This window comes from Suricata suricatta, chromosome 3 (genome assembly GCF_006229205.1).
Source record: "Suricata suricatta isolate VVHF042 chromosome 3, meerkat_22Aug2017_6uvM2_HiC, whole genome shotgun sequence".
NCBI classification, from domain to species: Eukaryota; Metazoa; Chordata; class Mammalia; order Carnivora; family Herpestidae; genus Suricata; species Suricata suricatta.
In genome coordinates, this window is record NC_043702.1 from 98,259,952 (window position 1) to 98,273,828 (window position 13,877).

The window sequence follows — 13,877 nt, forward strand, 5'->3', positions numbered from 1 at the left end:
AGAAGTAGCCGGTCCTAACTCCTTGTTCCTCCCCGTCCTGGCCACACCAGTCTCGTGGGCTGGCTGAGACTTGAGGCTGCAGGGACTGCCAGTTCTGGGCTGGGGACACCGCCGGCCACCGGCTCCGAGGAAGGCAAGTTGGCAAATATTGAAGGTTTGTCTGCGGTCCATCCAGCCCCTGGTTCCAGAGCAAATGAACGAGGCTGGAAGCTGCTCTCAGGAAGGAACCACATACCTGTCCAGAGGCCCAGGGTCACAGGCAGCTGGGCAGGCGCCACCAAGCAGCGAGGTGGGTGCTTAGGGAGAAAGGAGAGCAGGACCCAGGAGGCCAGGGGTTAAGGTTACAGAGAAGAAAGGCTGGAGTTGACACTAGGGCGTGTAGGTTGCTGAAAAGAAAGGAAAAGAGATGGCTGGCAGGCCCTCCTTGCCCGAGCTCTGCCCCACTCCGTTCCCCCGAGGCTTGCCAGCAAGGTCAGGGTTTTCCCATTCTCCGGCAGAGGATGTGGAGGCCGAAAGGAATCGAGGAGAAGCTCCTTGAGGCCAGGCAGCTCTTCGTTCCCTCCAAAGCCTGTGCCCTGGTCTTAGATGTCATTCAGCCAGGGGAACAGTGAGGCATCTGGGTTACAGCAACTTGCCCAAGGTCGCTCAGCCAGGGAACAATCTAAGAGCCAGCATTCATGGGCACATATCCCTGGCTCAGATGCCTGTACCCCACGAGGTGGCCCCATGCGCATGACCTGTGCCAGACAGCAGGGAGAGTGACTGTCTGGTGTGGCTGGAGTACGGCACGCCTTCAGAGTAAAACGGGACTAGATGGAAGTCCTGATAATGACGTTGAAAAGTACAAAATTTGTCCACAAAGGCAGCTGCTGGGAGAAGGAGATGGGGTCAAAGGCATTCAGTGAATCTGACTACATCAGGGAGGTTTGAGAGTGGTGACCGCCCAGTGCCAGCCCAGCCTGCACGTTGAGAACGAGGCCCAGAAGCTCAGGGGTAGACAGGATGTGCTCCCAGTGGGGTCAATGTCCAAAACCTAGCCATGCAATGTGAATGAAGGGACCTCCTGAGTAGTGCCATTTACATGGGAGTTAGTCTCCCCGGGGTACTAATATGGCTAAGGGCGAGAGGCAGGAGGCCCTCAGGTCCGCTCTCCCACCGGGCCACACTGCACCAGCCTGGCTGTGCCTGCCACCACGGCCACGGAATGCCCAGGCTCCTCTGGGCCCTAAGGGAGGCAGTAGGGAGCCATAGCCACCAACCTATTATTACCTGGATCATCTGCTTTCATCAGTTGGCTGCTTCCGGTGGAAACCAGTAAAACCACCTCGAATGGAGCCCAGGGCGTGGTTCTTGTCCACACAGACCTCACTCCAGGGTCAGGCCCCGCGCCTACCAGGAGGGCACTGGTCCGTGTGAAATGAAGTTGTATGAGAAACATGGGTGCCCGGTGTGTGGTACTGCATCTGGAAGTTTCCTCTCAAAACCAATACACTTCCCCACGAAGATCCCTTGTGATGTCTCTCAGACTCCAGGACGTAGCCCAGAAGCAACCGATGACCGTGGTGGTGGCCCTGGAGTGGGTGTGGGTGAGAGAGGAGCTGTCCCATCCTGCAGCTTGTGAAAGGAAGCTGGGGACCGGCAGGCACGTACCCGGGCACCGTGTCACTGCCCTGCTGCCGGCCAGAATCAGCGAAGAGGCCTCGGCCTGGGGAAGCCCAGGCAAAGGTAGTGTGGCCAGGCGTGTGCAGTCACGCGGGCTGGGAGTGTGTTAGACACACTCGTGCCCCTTCTCCCGCAGATGCAGGTGTGGATACAGGGGAGAAGCAACAGCCGTGGGAGGGGAAGGGCCCATCAGCCCACATCTGGTGTGGCCTCCAGGTCCCTGCTGCCCCTTGTAAGAACCCGCAGGGCCGGCCTCCCACGCAGGCTGGTGACTTTAATCCTTTTGGGAAGTGAGCACTCCACCTCTGCTCTGTAATGAGAACTGCCAGACCCATGATTCAGATGAGAGAATTAAGGCTCAGGGGATGTGAATGGATCCAAACCCAGGAGTCTCTGTCCAGGAAGGTCCCCTTCTGTCCCATTCTCTCTCATGACCACAGGCTACATACTTTTTAAGCATCTCAGCTGATTCTGAGGCTCTGTGAGGTTTGGGAGCTGTTCAGCACCCCCGTCCCACCCACCCCCACATACACTATAAAGTAGAGGTATTGGTTTCTCCCGAAGTAACAAGTGGTGGTGTTCTGAGAACATGTCACCAGTGGGCTCAGGGACCATGCCTACTCCAATGGCTTCTGCACAAGTCCGTATACAGGCCAGGGAGGATTCCCAGGGAGCCGTTTGGGAACAAATGAGATGCGCAGAGAAGCAGGGCAGGGCGCCCGGGCTTCCCCATCCCGTCTCCTCCATGAGGCATCCCAACTCCCCTAGGGTACTTTCTTACCTCCAATCCACCTCTGGCAACAGACTTACTGTGAATCCCACTGCCATCTCTGAGGTGCCAGATCACAAATCTGCTTGGAGCCACGTTTTCTTCATCTAGAAAATGGGCTTATAAAATGGGTAAAGAGCTTCACACAATGCCTGGCAGACACGAATTACTAGTGGCACAGAGGCCTTTCCTGGTGCACATGTTTCCTTCCCTGTTACCTGGACAAGTCCCGTCCTGGAGCCACAGAACACCATTCCCCACCTGGGCCAGGCTCCAATATGTGGGAGGTTACTGCAAATGCACTAAGCATGAGCTGTCTATTGGGACATTCTTTCTACATAAGAGTAACTCCAGAAGCCAAAAGCCTGGGTACCAGTGTTGAAGATCAATAAGGGATTTGCTCTGCCACTGCCCGAGTTACACAGACACAAGGCAGGCTAGGTCACCCCTTTATTTTTTTTTAACATTTATTTATTTTTGAGAGACAAAGTGTGAGCAGGAGTGGGGGGTGGGGAGCAGAGACAGGAGACACAGAATCCGAAGCAGGTTCCAGTCTGTGAGCTGTCAGCACAGAGCCTGATGCAGGGCTCAAAATCATGACCGCAAGATCATGACCTGAGCCGAAGTCGGATGCTAAACCAATTGAGCCACCCAGGCGCCTCTAGGTCACCCCTATAAGCCGCAGTTTCTTCATCAATTAAATGAGCCTGAGCAGAAGGCCATTGTCCAGTGTAAGGAGGAAGGAAAGCCAGAGGAGGGGAAAGAGAAGGCCCTGGAAATCCCAGCCTTGGTGGAAGTCAGGCTGGGAAGTTGTAAGGGGGTGGTTTAAGCAGCCCAATGATTAAAGTTGTTTAAAATTAAATTACAGGTGTTTGGAGTTGAGGACAGGCCAGGAAAAATAAGCAGCAGAGACAGATGTTAGCAGAGCTCTGCCTTTGGAGTCTGGGTCAAGGCAAGACCATGCCTCCACCCTTGGCAGCTCAAAAGGAAGAGACCAGAAGCGACCTCTCTTAGTTATTTATTTGTGTGATTGCACATGACTTCTCTTTTGAAATAACATGGGTAGCTAAGAACAGACCAAAAAATAAGCAAAACTCCCTCAGGAGTCTAGGGTCTAAAGATAACTCAGAGGTCATCTTTGCCTCAAAAGATCTGCAAACCACAAAGAGCAGGCCAACAGAGGTGCCGTGGGGTGCCGTGGGGTGCCCTCTCTTCAATTATCTCCATAGAGGCCCCGCCCCCCCCACCCCCACCTTGGATACAACTCAACCCTGGGAAGACCAGGAATTGGTCAAATGACAGACTTTCTTTTAAGTTTTTATAGTTTATTTATTTTGAGAGAGAGAGAGAGAGAGAGAGAGAGAGAGAGAGGAGAGAGAGAGCAAGCATGAGTGGGGGAGGGACAGAGAGAGAGGGAGAGAGAGAATCCCAAGCAGGCTCTGCACTGTCAGAACGAAACCTGACGTGGGTCTCAAACTCATGAACCATGAGCTCATGACCTGAGCCAAAATAAAAGTCAGACACTTAACCTACTGAGCCACCCAGGTGCTGTAAGTGATAGCTTTTTCTTATATTTTATGATTTGGGGTAAGTCTCCTTGCTAAGTAATGAACAAGCATAGCTCTAGACTGCATATATTTTCCTTCTATAGGTAGCTATAAAGTCTGATAAAGCCTTTCCAGGAATATCGGTGAGAAAGCAAGCATAGTGCACTGCACTTGTGGGGAGGGGTAATCTCTTGGGCCTTTGACCCTGGCTGCTGACCCTGGGCTATCTCCACCACTTGGATCTGCCAGCCACATGGGTGGCACGGGCAGCTGAGTGCAAGGAGAGCCCCAGGCCTCTGTCTCCCTCCCCCATGCCCAGCATTCCACTTCAACAAAGACATTCTTGGGGCGCCTGGGTGGCTCAGTTGGGCGTCCGGCTTCAGCTCGGGTCATGATCTCACGGCTGGTGGGTTCGAGCCCCGCATCGGGCTCTGTGCTGATGGCTAGCTCAGAGCCTGGAGCCTGCTTCGGATTCCGTGTCTCCCTCTCTTTCTGACCCTCCCCTGCTCACACTGTCTCTCTCTGTCTCTCAAAAAATAAATAAAAAAACATTAAAAAAAAATTTTTTTTTAAAAAGAAAAGAACAAAGACATTCTTGCCCTTGGGGGAAAAATATTTTTTTAAAAATGAATCTAGAGAGGAGATCATTATGGATATAGGATGTTTATCATGAACCCTAAACAAATGACTAGTACCCTTTTAAGAAGGAAGAGAGAGAAATTTGAGACACAGAGAAAAGGCCATGTGAAGATGGGAGCAGAGATTAGAATAATGCAGCAATAAGTCAAGGGATGCTAAGGGTTGCCAATAATGCCAGAAGCTAAGAGACAGGCATGGAACAGATTTTCCCCTCCCCAGAAGAGTCCCCAGAGGAAGGAACCAACCTTGCCAATACCTTAAATCTGAACTTATGAGTTCTCAAAGCTAGTGTCCCAAGAGACGCTGGCAGAATCCCCCCAAGTCACATGACATCCCCCCCCCGACATCATCACAAATTCACCTAAATTCAAGGAGAGAGAACACAGGCCCCATTTCTTAATGGAAGAAGTGTCAGTCCCATCATTGGAAGACCTTGTTGCAGTCATTAGCAGGAGTATAACCTGCCAGAGATTCATGACCTTAGCCTATGAGGCCTCAATCAAGCTATTCCTTTTTGCTCGAGCTAGTTTGATGTGGGTCTCTGTCACTTCCTGCCTAACATGATAATGCACCAGCTCACACAGCTACTGTAAGGATTAGATGACTGATAATGCTTGCAAACTTCGCATCACGATGCAAACTCTAGAGACTCTCTAGGTGAAAGTTGTCTTCCCCCTGTTCCTTCCCTTCCAGTGACCCTTCACTTCCTCTGCACATGGTGGGAACTTGCAGCTAATGCCATCCATGTGGCAAGACAGGGATAGCAGTGACCTCTGCCACTATGGACGGTTCCTTGCTTGCAATTACCCCCTTGGGAATTTTGCAATGCATCTGCTCCAGCCCGATGCAGACAAAATTCTGCTCTTCAACAGTACTCTGTTCCTTCTACCCACTGATTTAACATTTCCATCAAAATGATCCTAAATGGGGACCTGCACTGTCTTCGTATTATAAGCAAAAGATTCTGCAAATGATTTTAAGAGTTTTTAAACAATCCTTTTACGGTACAGTCTCCTTAAATGCATCAGATAATGTATTCCTGATAGACGTCTCCTTCAGATCCCAGTTTCAGACTGCTGCCTTTAAAATTCCTTTTCTGGGGTGCCTGGGTCGCTCAGTTAGTTAAACATCTGACTTTGGCTCAGGTCATGATCTCGAGGTTCCTGGGTTCAAGCCCCATGTCGGGCTCTGTGCTGACAGCTCTGAGCCTGGAACCTCCTTCAGATTCTGTGTCTCCCTCTCTCTCTGCCCCTCCCCTGCTTGCACTCTGTCTGTCTGTCTCTCTCTCTCTCTCTCTCTCTCTCAAAAATAAATATACATTAAGAAAAATTAAAAATAGGACTACCCTGAGACCCAGCAATAGCACTACTAGGAATTTATCCAAAGGATACAGAGTGCTGATTCATAGGGGCACATGTACCTCGATGTTTACAGCAGTGCTTTCAACAATAGCCAAAGTATGGAAAAAGCCTAAATGTCCATCAACTGATGAATGAATTAAGACCTGGTTTATATACACAATGGAATACTACTCAGAAATGAGAAAGAATGAAATCCTGCCATTTGCAGCAATGTGGATGGAACTGAAAGATATTGTGCTGAGTGAAATAAGTCAGTCAGAGAAAAATAGATATCATATGTTTTCACTCATATGTGGAACTTGAGAAAGTGAACAGAAGACCATGCGGGAGGGGAAGGGGAAAAATAGTTACAAATAGAGAGGGAGGGAAGCAAACCATAAGAGACTCTTAAATACTGAGAGGAAACTGAGGGTTGATGGGGGAGATGGGAAAGTGGATGATGGGCACGGAGGAGAGCATTTATTGGGGCGAGCACTGGGCATTGTACGGAAGCGATGAACCATGGGAATCTACCCAAAAAACCAAGAACACACTTTACACAACTGTATGTTAGCAAGTTTGACAATAAATTATTTTTTTTAAGTATATTATGAAAAATGTCTGCATAATATTTCCAACACATTGTTGAACTGTCATTTAATTAGTACCCTGATAGGTAATATCCCATTTTTGCTATTATTACAATAACTTATAAAATGTCTTCATATTTAGATCCTTGAAAACATTTTGATTTTTCATGTATAAATAGGTAAATCCTTGGATATACCTTACTGATTCAAAATATAATCTTTTTATACATATGTAAACTATGTCCATAAAAACCTCTTACTGGTGAGGCACCTGGGTGGCTCAGTCAGTTAAGCCTCTAACTCTTGAGTTCAGGTCAGATCATGATCTCATGGTTTGTGGGGTCAAGACCAGCTGGGCTCTTCAGTAACAGCATGGAGCCTGCTTGGAATTCTCTCTCTGCCCCTCCCTGGCTTGCATGTATGCTGTCTCTCTCACTCTCTCACAAAATAAGTAAGTAAACTTAAAAAAAACAAAAGTTCTTACTTGTAATGTATTAAAGGGCCCTTTCACCATTACATCCTTGCCAGCATTGAGTATTAACATTATATTTTTTTTCCAAAGTTTTTATTTATTTAAGTAATCTCTACACCCAATGTTGTAGGTTAGCTTGTGGAATGTAATAAGTTAAACTTCTTCTGAAATGTAATGGGTTAACCTCTTCTGGAATGTAATGGGTTAACTTACTTATGAAATGTACTGGATGATTTGCTACAAGCCTTTCCCCTCCCCTTTTCTATAGTCTGATCAAGGCCAGCCTACAGAGAAATTGCTTAGTCACTGTCCCATTATGATTGGTCATCTTAGAAGAACAAAGAACAAACTTGATAGGTTCTCACCAAAACTGGTGATCCATCCATGTGTCACAATGTAATTGACTATCATAGAATCTTAGGTATGTCTATATAATCTCAATGTAACTTTTGTTCGGGGCCATTCTCTGCCCCTTACCATCTAGAGTTAAGATTTGGCCCAGCCGTAAATAAAGTTTTGCCTCTCTTCAATTCAATTTGGCGTTTGGTGGTCTTTTCAACATCAGCCTGCAACACCAACATTGGGTTCGAACTCATGACCACCCAAGATCAAGAGTTGCATGCTCTTCTGACTTAGCCAGCCAGGTGCCCAGAGTATTATCATTTTAAAAATTATAATTTGTAGAGTAAAAAAATGGTTTCTTGCACTTTGAGGCTCTGTCTCAGTCCCAGCTCTGTTCTCCAAAGTCTAATTCTGCCAGAGAGGACAGAAAGTCAAGCGTTTTCCATGGACCAACGTGGTGTGTATTAAATGGTTAATCAGGGAGGTCCTGAGGCTGAGGTGTCAGCAGCCTGCCATGCACAGGGGGGACCAAATGCAGAGCACTTTTTTGGCATCACTGCAGTGCCGTGATGAAACTACCCTTCTGAATGGAGCACCGGATCAAGACTCAAATGCTCACACAGGAATCTGAGCTCCTGCATGGACAGAGGAAAATGTGTCGGGGCTCCAAGGCAGGAAGCCCCTTTCCAGCACAGAGAGGACACACAGAGGGAAGGTCCACAGTAGCTGGTGACAGGGAGCGAGAAAAGCCAGCCTCCTTTCAACTTTAAGGGACTTTGAGGGCTTTCAACTTACCATTTATCTCTCTCCATTTTGTTAGGAAATTTTTTCCAACATCCAGGAAAGTTGGAAGACCTTCACAGTGAACACCGTGTCTCTATTACCTAGACTTTCAGCACAGCATTTTACTTCAATTGCTTTATCAACTAGCAGTCCCTCCACCCCTTTATCCAGCAACCTGTACTCTTCTTTTTTTTTTTAATTATGCTGCACAGCCAGCATGAGCCTAACTCTGGACTTGAACGCACCACCCTGAGATCGAGAACTGAGCTGAGCTAAGATCCACCCAGGTGCCCCTTATCTGAATTCTTTTCCATGCATTTCAGAGTAAGTTGCCAATGTTAGTATGCTTCCTCCTAAATACTTAAACAGGTATATACTTGAGTTCAACATTTGTTCACAATTTTATTATGCCTTTGGGGTAAAATTTATCTACAATAAAATGCAAGCATCTTAAATATACCACTTGATAACTTTTAACAAATGCATTTACTTGTACAACCCAGATCCCTATCAAAATAGAGAGCACTACTATAATCCAGAAAGTTCCATCATGCCCCTTCCCAGTCGATCTCTTTCACCATGCTCCCGGAAGCAAATGCTGCTCTCATTTTTTTTCTACCCTAGATTCGTTTTTCCTTTTCTACAACTTCATTTGGTGAATTCATACATTTGTATTTTTTGTGGGAGGTTTCTATCACTTCATCTATGGACACTTTGTAACGTAGGAAAAAACTAGCAAACTATAGGGCTTACTGGGAATCCAGTTTTCATGTGTAACAAGGGGAAAAAAAGTTCTCCTTTAAATAAAATTTAAAACAACAGTGGAAAACACCATGAAGAGAGTCCAAAGGCAAGTCACAGGGTGGGAAAAAATGCTTGCAAGATGTCTATCCTACCAAATACTCATATTCAGAAGATATAAGGAACTCCCACAAATCAATAATAAAAAGACAGATAATACAAAGGAAAAAAAGAGCGAAGCACTTGAACTTCAAAAAAGAGTCTATGCAAATGACCAATAAACACATGAAAAGGTGGTCGACCTTGCTATCCATCAGGGAAATTTAAAACCACAATATGACACATGACATGCGTACATAGCTCCAGAATAGCAGAAATGAAAAAGAAAAATAAATGTCAAGAGCTGGCAAAGATGTAAAGCAATCAGAACTCTCATACACTGTCGATGTTCCAGTAGCACAAATATTTCAGCTCCAATATCTTACACACTTATATTTAGTGTGATAGTATCTACTAAAGTGAAATGTATCTATTCTGTAGGACCCAGCAAGTCATTTTCTGGGTATTCCAAATAAAATGCATCACCAACAGACTTGCACAAAAATATTCCTAACAGCACTATTCACAATAGCCCCAAACTGAAAATAACCCACATGCCCATCACGAGAACAGATAAGTAATATGAAATATGCTTGCAATGGAATAATAGTAATGAATGGACAAACTACTCATGCAACAATTCAGATTAATCTCATAAATGTTACAGTAACTGGGGTAAAAGATGAAACATAACATAGATGTAAAAATCCTTAATAAAAAAATCCTTAATAAAAAATTAGCAAATCAAATCCAGCAATATATAAAAAGGATAAAATGGGATTTATTACAGGAATACAAGGTTGGCCCAACATTCAGAAGCGAATCACTGCAATTTACCATATTGAAAGACTAAAAAAACTAAATGTGGTCACCTCAATAGATGCAGGAAAAGCACTTAACAGGCAGTATCCCCATCCATAATACAGACTCTGAACAAACTAAGGCTGGGATGAGTCTTCTCCAACTTGATGAAGGTCATGGGTAATAAAACTCAAGCCAACATCATACTTAAAGGAAAAAGATGGAATGCCTTCCTTCTAATAATAGGGACAAGGTACAGATGTTCACTCTTACCACTTCTATTTAACAGTTACTGGGGCTCCTCGCAAGGCCACGTGGTAAGGAAAAAGAAATGAAAGGCATTTAGATTGGAAATAAGGAAGTAAAACAGTCTTTATGGGCGATATGATTATATCCAGAGAAAAACCTAAGGAATTTATCAAAATCTACAAGAAGTAGTAATTAAATTTAGCAATATCACAGGATACAAGATTGATACTAAAAAATCAGTTCTAGGATGACTGGGTGGCTCAGTCCGTTGAGTGTCTGACTTTAGCTCAGGTTTTGAACTTGCAGTGAGTTCAAGACCAGCATTGTGTTCTGTGTTGATAGCCTAGAGCCTGGAGCCTACTTAGGATTCTGTTATCTCCCTCTCTCTCCGCACCCTCCCCCAATACTCGCCCATTCATGTTCCGTCTCTCTCTCTTTCTCTCAAAAAAAAAATCTAAAAATTTTTAAAATAAAAAAATAGTTCTATGTATTAGCAATGAGCAACTTAAAATCAAATGTAAAAAAATTTTTACTGTAACATCCAAAAGCATGAAATACTTGTAGATGAATTTAACAAAATATTTGCAAGACTTCTTCAATGAAAACATCAAAGAAATGCTGGGTAAATTCAAGAAAGCTTAAAGAGGTATATAATACTAATGGATCAGAAAATTCAATGTTAAACTGTCAGTTCTCCTGAAATTAATCTATAGACCCAATACAATCCCAACCAAAATCTCATCAGACTTTGCCAGCTGATTCTAAAATTTACATGGAAATTCAAACCTCGGAGAAAAACAAGTTAGAGGATTTTCACTACTTACTTCAAGACGCATTGTAAGGCAACAGTAGTGAGCAGTATTAGCTTCAGGGTAGAGATAGATAGCAATGGAAGAAATAGAGTCCAGAAATTGACATAATTATATAATCAATTAGTATTTTTATCTTTGTCATTGAGATATAACTGACATAAAACATTATATCAGTTTCAGGTGTTCGACCGGATTTGGTATGTGTATAGATTGCAAAATGAAAACCACAGTAAGTCTAGTTAATATCCATTACTATGCAGTCACCAATTTTTTTATTGTGCTGAGAACTTTTAACATTTACTGTTTTATCACTTTCAATTATACAATACTATATTATCAATTGTAGGATTAATTAATGCTAGCATTCTAACAGGTGTGACAAGATGTCTCATTGCGGATTCGATTTGCATTTCTCTGATGATGAGTGATGGTGAGCATCTTTTATGTGCCTGTCGCCCATTTGCATGACATCTTTGGAAAATGTCCTTTCAGACCCTCTGCCCATTTTTCAATGGGGGGGTTGGGAGGTTGGAGGCTTTTATTTGTTTTTGGTTTTGTCATTGGGTTGTATAAATTCTGCGTATATTTTGAATATAAAATGCCTTATCAGATATATGATTTGAATATATTTTTCCCTGTTCAGTAGGTTGGCTTTTCATTTTGTTGATGGCTGCCTTGCTGTACAGAGTTTTTAGTTCGAGGCAGTCCCACTTATTTATTTCTGCTCTTGTTGCCTTTGCTTCTGACGCCAAATCCATAAACTCATACCCAAGATTGATGTCAACGAGCCTACCACCTTCTGGCAATTGTATAGTTTCGAGTCTCACATTCAAATACCTGAACCACCTTGAGTTCATTTTTAGGCATGGTGTAAGATAGGAGTTCAGTTCCACTCTGACTGCCCAGCTTTCCCAGCACCATTTGTTGAAGAGATGATCCTTCGCTTATTGTATATTCTATGTGTAAGTTTATTTCTGGACTCTCTATTCTGTTCCATTGATTTATGTGTCTGCTTTTATACCAATACCATACTATTGTTATTGTTGTTGTTAAATATTTATTTTTGGGGGGGAGAACAAAGCAGAGGAGGGGCAGAGAGTGGGGAACACAGGAAATGAAACAGGCTCTGCACTGATAGCAGTGAGCCCCATGAGCCTCGAACTCAGAAACCATGAGACCATGACCTGAACTAAAGTCGGAAGGTCAACCCACTGAGCCACCCAGGTGCCCCATACTGTTTTGATTACTATAACCATGTAAAATAGTTTTGAAATCTAGGAGCATTATGCACCAGCTTTGTTTTTCTTGCCCAAGATTGCTTTGACTAGTTGGGGTCCTTTGTGGTTCCATACAAATTTTAGGATCATTTATTCTATTTCTGAGAAAAATACCATTAGAATTTTGATAGAGGGGGGCGCCTGGCTGGCTCAGTCAGTAGAGCATGCTACTCTTGATCCTGGGGTTGTAAGTTCAAGCCCCATGTTGGGTACAGAGACTACTGAAAAATAAAATCCTTTAAAAAAAAAGAAAGGAATTCTGATAGGGACTGCACTGAATCTGTAGATCACTTTGGTAATACAGACATTTTAACAGTTTTAATCCTTCCAATTTATGAGCACAGAATATCTTTCCATTTATTTGTGACATCTTCAATCTCTTTCATCAATGCCTTATAGTCAGCATACAGGTTAAATTGATTCCTAGATATTTTATTCATAAATCAGATTGTATTCTTAGTTTCTTTCTCTGATAGTTTGTTATTAGCATATAGAAATGCAACTGATCTTTGTATGTTGACTTTATATCTTGCAAGTTTACAAAATTTTTTTCTTGGTTCTAACAGCATTTTGGTGGGGTCTTTTGGGTTTTCTACATATAATATCACACCAACTGCAAATAATGACAGTTCTATTTCCTCCTTTCCAATTTTGATGCCTTATATATATTTTTCTTGCCTAACTGCTCATTTCCTTTTACCACTGTATAATATTCCATTATATAACCACCACAGTTCAGTTACCCAATCATCTACAGAAGGACATATTGGTTGTATCCACATTTTAGTAATTATGAATAAAGCTGCCATAAATATCCATATGCAGGGTTTTGTTTAGACCTAAGTTTTCATCTCATTTGGGTAAACACTAAGGGGAACATTTGCTGGATCATATGGTATGAGTATCTCTACCTTTGTAAGAAACCGCCAAACTGTCTGCCAAAGTAGTTCAACCATTTTTGCATTCCCAATAACAATGAATGAGAGTTCTTTTGCTCCACATCCATGTCAGCAATTGGTATTATCAGTGTTTGGATTTTTGCTCTTTTAATAGGTGCATAGTAGTATCTTATTCTTTCAATCTACAATATCCTAATGACTTATGGTGTTGGGCATCTTTTCATATATTTATCTTACCTTCTTCAATGAGGTGTCTTTCAAGCTCTTTTGCCAACTTTTTAATTGGACAAAAATACTGTGGGTAGTATTGGCATCAATATGTTTATTTTCTTATTGTTGAGTCATAAGAGTTCTTCTTCATCTAGTTGGGATGCAAGTTCTTTATCAGATATGTGTTTTGGCAAATATTTTCTGCTGGGTTGTGACTTGTCGTCTTATTCTCTTTATGGTGTCTTTCACAAAGCAAGCATTTTAAATTTTCTTTTGTGGATTTTGCTTTTGGTATTGTATCCAAATGTCCTCACCAAAGCATTAGGTTTATATCCTATTTTATCTCTTAAAAGTCTTATAATTTTGCATCTTACGTTTTGATCTGTGATCCATTTTAAGTTACTTTTGGTGAAAGGTATAAGATCAGTATCTGGAATTTTTTTTTTTTTTTGGCATGTGAATGTGTGGTAGCTCCAGCACCATTTGTTGAAAAAACTACCCTTTCTTCATCTAATTGCTTTGTTCATTTGTCAAAAATCAATGGACTATATTTATGTGGGTTTATTTCTGGGCTCTATTCTATTCCATTGTTCTACTTGCCTCTTATGTCCCTAACACCACACTCTCTTGATTACTGTAGTTTTA

General features: G+C 43.1%; 1 pseudogene; it reads right to left on the reverse strand.

Moving 5' to 3' along the window:
• LOC115287040 overlaps positions 1-13,877 on the reverse strand; it is a 40,907-nt pseudogene that overhangs the window by 4,726 nt on the left and 22,304 nt on the right.